General features: G+C 45.9%; 1 pseudogene; it reads right to left on the reverse strand.

Moving 5' to 3' along the window:
• Window positions 1-2,474: 2,474 nt before the first annotated feature.
• Window positions 2,475-5,496, reverse strand: LOC137380616 (nucleolin-like; annotated as a pseudogene).
• Between the last annotated feature and the right edge of the window lie 470 nt (window positions 5,497-5,966).

Consider the following 5,966-nt stretch of genomic DNA (forward strand, 5'->3'; position numbering starts at 1 on the left):
CAGGCTGCCAGTCCGCAGGCTATATCTTGCAGAAATGATGCAATCAAGCTTGGAGGTACTGCAGAGGATGGGGGCAAAGTGAAATGCTTCCAGTGAAAAGGTGTCTCCCAGGCCCACAGCAGTCACTGGAGACCGGACAAGGTTCTTGAGAGACTCATCGCAGTGTAGTCTTCATCTGGCTACAGGGTCAATGCTTTCAGACTTTGCCTCCTCCAGTGAGAAGGAGAATGGCACAGAGATGGGGATGCAGCCACATGGAATGGCTGTGCAGTGGCCAGGAGAGTTCCAACGGCCTGAGGAGGCATTGGAAGTGGACTGGAAGGACACATGGAGCAAGAGGACAGCCTCATGGTTGCAGAAGATGCTACCCAGCTCAAAGAGTGTACCATAAGAGGTTCAGCTTCATCAAGATGTCTGAACACCAATGTTTACGAAGGCTGTGTCTCTCCATGGAGGTGGTGGTGGAGCCGGTCAGAATGCGGACACCCAAAGTGACATTGGCACTCAAGTTTTTCATCTGTGGTTCATTTATTCTAGGTATCATCTGGAGATCTATGTTGCATCTCTCAGTCAGCAGCTCATCACTGCATAAAGGAAGTCATGGATGCCATGTACCATCAGACTGGTCAGTATATCAAACTCGCAAATGATCAGGCCAGTCAAGCTGAAAAGGTACTTGGCTTGGGGGCCATGGTTGGATTTCCCCAGGTGCAGGCGGTCACTGATGTACTCATGTGGCTCCTTCAGAGCAACCAAGTGCCTGAGGAAGGGACTAGGGATCCACCTTCAGCTATTGAAGTACCTTGAGTGGAGCCTCCATTGTCTTCAGCCTTCCCCTATTCTGCCGTCTCAGGCCCCACATGCACTCCTCTAGTTGCCTGGAACGCTTTAGTTCCTGGCAATGGAGAGATACGTGGCTGGCCCATCTCGCCCTCCATTACTCCATAGCTTCATACTTGAGGCCATGCTATGGAGGTCTGTGTGCACCCCCTGCATTCATTCGGTGCTATGCTCCATGTATCTCTCCATGAGAGTTGCCACTTTCTCAGTGGAGAATGCCACGTATTTACATGGCATGGATGGACTCCTCCATCATTTACATCTATGGGACTTTACTGCCTCTGGAAAATCCAACAGATGTTCACACATTTGATGTTGCAGCTGAAGTATCTGCGACATTGCTGATGAAGCACTCGCCAACTGCATGGAGCTGAACATTTTTGGGTCTTTCCTCACTCCTCCAAGGGGAAGTGGCCACACCTGTCACTGCCTCCGTTACTTCCTCCTGTGCATCTGTGCAGTGCTCACCAGATGTTGCCACCTGTTCTACACGTGCAACAAAGCCCACCGCGAGTGTATCTGTGCTGGTGATGGATGTGCTGTAATGAAGTGATGTAGTGTCTTTAGATGGCATTGCATCCTGTAGCCTTTCCAGTGTAGCAGGAGCCCTGGTATGATCCTTTTCTGCAGACATAATTTAAGTGAAACAGTTACTCCTTCAACCAAGCCCTTGTGCCTCCCCTTGGTGAGAAACTTCCAGTGTTGTTAAAGGCCCACACAGGTCCCACAGGCCACACATGGTCTAGGCAATAAAGGATGCAACCATTGCTTTACTCACTCTCCATATCTTCCACACCTGCCTCGCTCTCAGCGACAGGCTGCCTTGCTGTGACCTATCTGATTGTCCATGGCATGCTCCTCCATTGGTGTGACCACAGTAATGAAAGGCACTCCAGCTCCATTTCACTGATGCTCCCTGGCATTCTGAGCACGCTTCTCCTGCAAGCATAGACATGTGCAGTGTCGCTCCTGTCTCACAGCGCATCTGTACTGCTCACTATGAGGCACTGTAAACGTGCAGCACAACGCCGCTGAGATGGCATGGTGAGGCAGGCATTCAGACATCTCATTGCAGCATTCACCCATCACTGAGTATGGGGTTCAGTGCATGTGAACTGGACGCCTCAGTGTAGATGTTGATATTCCATGTGGTGTGTAAAATGGTTACTGCCGAAAGCCTTTATTTCCATATCATGGCATCAGAGGTCACATGTGAACAGCAAACCAAAGTGTACAAAGTAATTATCCAAACATCCACCTTTTCATAAAAAAATTGCATTTACATTGCAACTAAAAAAAATCATAGGGACCAATTCATTTACACATTGGTAAAAACGAATACTGAATAAATTTGATAAAACCCACAATTTCTGCCTTTGCTTAATTGAAAGTAAGCCCATTCAGAACCTTAGGGAGCTCCCACCACACTCCAAACTGCACACCCATTCAGTCCATGCAGAACTCTGGAATATCCAACTCCGAGACAAGGCTCTGTCTGAACATAAAGAGGTAAAGCAGTCTTATTAGCCTTTTTAATCAAATTTGATTTTCTGTCCTTGAGAAGTCATCTTTCCACCTCTGATTCTTCAAAATCTACCCCATCCTCTTCTAGCTGTTCCAAAGCCTCAACCACTTCACTGGCTTTCACCTTTCGGTTCAGCAAAGTCAAGTATAATTTTGCGTCACCAATTTCTCCATTTTCCAACCTTTCCTAAGCTGATTTTGCATCTTCTTCTGATGGGAAACTCACAAAGCCAAAACCTTTTGATCTTCCAGATGATCTGTTTCAATTCCTGCGCTCTCAGCTCCTTCAAAGACCTCTTTTAAAGTTTCAGTAGTTGTGTCATCAGAAAGGCCACAAACAATGGCTAGGATTTAATGTTGGGCAGGACACCAAAAAGTCAGTGGCGAGCCCACCTCCCGCCATTAAATCCTGGTGTGGCTCCCCAGGCCCTTGATTGGCCTTGGTGGGACTTCCACCTCTCTGAGGCAGGAAGCACCACCTAATGGAGCTGCCAGCCAATCAGCGGGCCGACAGCTCTCAGTCCCAGCAGTGCCACCAGGAGCAGTGACCACTGTTAGGACTGCAAGCCAGCCACAGCAGCAAGCGGGACGACAGCCTCAGAAGGGGTTTTTGGGGCCTCACTGGGGACAATCAGCCGGGCCCCGGCGAGGAAAGGGGGCGGTGGGGTCAGTTTGTGGGGGGGATCGTTCTTTCAGCGGGGTGGTTGGGGCTTCGGGGGCAGCCCTCTGAAGAGCACAGGGTGCCTGATCAAGAAGGACCACCCCCCCCTCCCCCACCCCACAGCTCGCAAGAAGGTTTTATCTGGCAGCGTTCTGGGAGCCAGAGCTGCCCATCACTGCTAGTATTTTATCAGGCAGTTAATTGGCCACTAAAGGTCCTTGATTGGCTTGGGGCAGGCAGGTCATCTCTCACCGCCGCCACTCCTGGTAAAATTGCAGCAGGGGCGGGAAGGCATCCGGAACCAGCCTGATCCTGTGAGGGGCCATAAAATCCCAACCAGTGTCTTGCTGGGACCATCGCCACTTCTGTGCCCTTGGTTGTTGAAATCCAACCTCACAGTTCTCTCTTCAATTTCTGTATTGTTATGATTCTCAAGAGCTTCTATAGTATCCTCAATAGATTCAAATTTATGTCCTGAAAAGATGAGAACCAACTGTCAATTGTATTTTTGTGCACTTGGGTGTTATTGTCAATTGCCATTAAGTTATTTTTACTTCTGTGTTCCACTTGTTAAAATGGAGGAGGGAGATCACTCCTTGAAGGAGTCTAGTGACATGACCTAGAAGCCACCCTTTTCAGCCTGCCTGGATTTGAAACAGTATCAGTTGAGGGAACAGCTGCCTTGAAGCTTCATTCTCACTTCTGAGGCCTTTCTGCAAGAAAGAAGAAAAGAAGCCACAACAAAAATTCTGCTCTCTGTCAGTTTTCTCTTAGCCAAAAAGGTTGACATCAGACACTAAACTACCTCAAATTTATCTTCGAAAGTGCAAGCAAAAGCAAGTGTAAGAGAAAAGGTTTAAATGACTCCTACCACCGCCCCCCCCCCAACTCGGCATTTTCAGTCGGTTAACTCCAGTTTTCGAATTTTCTGTTAATTAAAGAAAAACAGACTCTAGTTTCAACTGAAACCCCTGTTAGTTTGCAGTTAAGCTTTTTTCCATTTAGTAATATTTCCTTACTCTTTTGATGCCTTTACCTTTCCTTGTATGTTTGTGAACATGCATTGCGAATTTAATCCCCTCCCAGGTTTAAGAGTGTGTGTTAATAAACCCTCTTTCTTTGTTGTAACTTTAAGAACAGTGTTGTCGCGGTCCTTTACAAGTCAGGGTTCGGGGGCGGTGGGGTGCGAATTCAATCACAGTCTGCTTACAGACAGGTTGTTAAAAGGACAGAGAAATTGTTTCTTTTCAAATTAACTACCTGTTTGTAGCATTTAACAAATGCAAATCCTGCCATTCTCTTCTGGTATTTTGATCATTGATGCTTTCTGAAAAATACTCTGAAGGGTTTCTTCTGTTGCAAAATATGCCAAGTTATTTACAATGAGTGTATCAGAATCTGGTTGCATTTTTCTATCCTTTACATTCAACACACTCTTATTGCCAGTGAAATCAATAACTTTGACTCTGCCCTCAACTTCAGTGCCTTTCTTCTGTTCCAGTGCTGTATCTGCAGCTGCTTCATTTTCAAATGCAATGTATGAAAGCTCTAAGTCCCTGAACCATCACGAGAAGCAGGAATTCGAATGGCAATAACATCCTCAAAAATCTCTTTAAGGCCATCCTGAATTATCTTGACTGGAAGATTTTTGATAAACAATGTCCTGCAGTCCCTTTCTCCTTTGCTATCTGCATTGCTTTCCTTGATATCAAGTTTGACAGCAAGTCCAAGCACTTTGTTTCCATTGAATTCCAATGCCTTTTCCAGTCGTTCTTCAGTTTCAACTTCTATGTAACCAAATCTCCTGCTAGATCCAATGTGGACATCTGTGACTGAAAATTTCTTATTGGTGAAGAAGCCATTCAGGGCTTTCGTTAGTTCCTCAAAGTTCTTTTCCGAGTTCAAATTTGCAACAAATTGTGAAAAGGATCCATTATTTTCCGTCTTATGCTTCTGCTCCTCTGTCTTTCTCTTTCCAGCTTTCTTTGGCACAAATATCTCAACTTATTCCTTTGCTTTTTTAGTCACATCAGCTGCACATTTGGGAATAGAATTCTCTTCTGGTACTTGGAGTGTTACCAGCCCAAGCTTTAGACTTGTTTAAGCCGAGATGAGGGGAGTTTGCTTAGTGTCCACTATCTGGAACTGAGGTTCTTCTTTCTTCCCATTGCATTGGACTTTCAGCTTGGTTTGTCCCCTTGCGATGAGTATCATTCCATTATAAAGCCTCAACTATACGTTCAACAGCTTCTTTTTATGTCACCATCTTGTGCAATTTCACACAAATCTGCAAAGTTCCATATAGAGCCAGTGTCTATCTGACACCGAACATCAGCTTTAATCTCTCCTTCTGCAGTCATCATTGCAAGAGTTTCAAACCGCTTTCTAACTCGAGACTTGATGGCACTAACAGGTTCCAGTGTGTACAGTGACTTGTCAGAATCATCATCTGACATCTCTCCATCAGCCATCTTTACAGGTTTGCTTTTCTTAGTTCCAGCAAAACATTTGCATGCAAAGTGGTTCAGCTTCTTGCAGTTAGAGCACTGCTTTCCCCATACTGGACAAGCTTCCTTTTCCTTCTTGTGGTGTCCCCCACAGTATTTACATCCAGTACTCTGGCCTTGATCTTTCTACTGGCCCTTCTGACAGTTGTCCTTCCTTTTCATCATTGACTTGTACTTGGAAGACTTAGACTGTCATTCAGTATAGTGCACAGCCTCGTCAGTTCTCCCATCATTAATCTTCAGCTGTTGATTAGCCACCTACTACACTATAACGCTGGCATCTACCCGACAATGTAGAAAATTGCCCAGGTATGTCCTGTCCACAAAAGGCAGGACAGATCGAATACGGCCAATTTACACTCTATCAGTCTACTTTGGATCATCAGCAAAGCGATGGAAGGTGTTATCGACAGTACTATCAAGCAGCACTTACA

Source organism: Heterodontus francisci, chromosome 2 (assembly GCF_036365525.1).
Source record: "Heterodontus francisci isolate sHetFra1 chromosome 2, sHetFra1.hap1, whole genome shotgun sequence".
In the NCBI taxonomy this organism is placed as follows: domain Eukaryota; kingdom Metazoa; phylum Chordata; class Chondrichthyes; order Heterodontiformes; family Heterodontidae; genus Heterodontus; species Heterodontus francisci.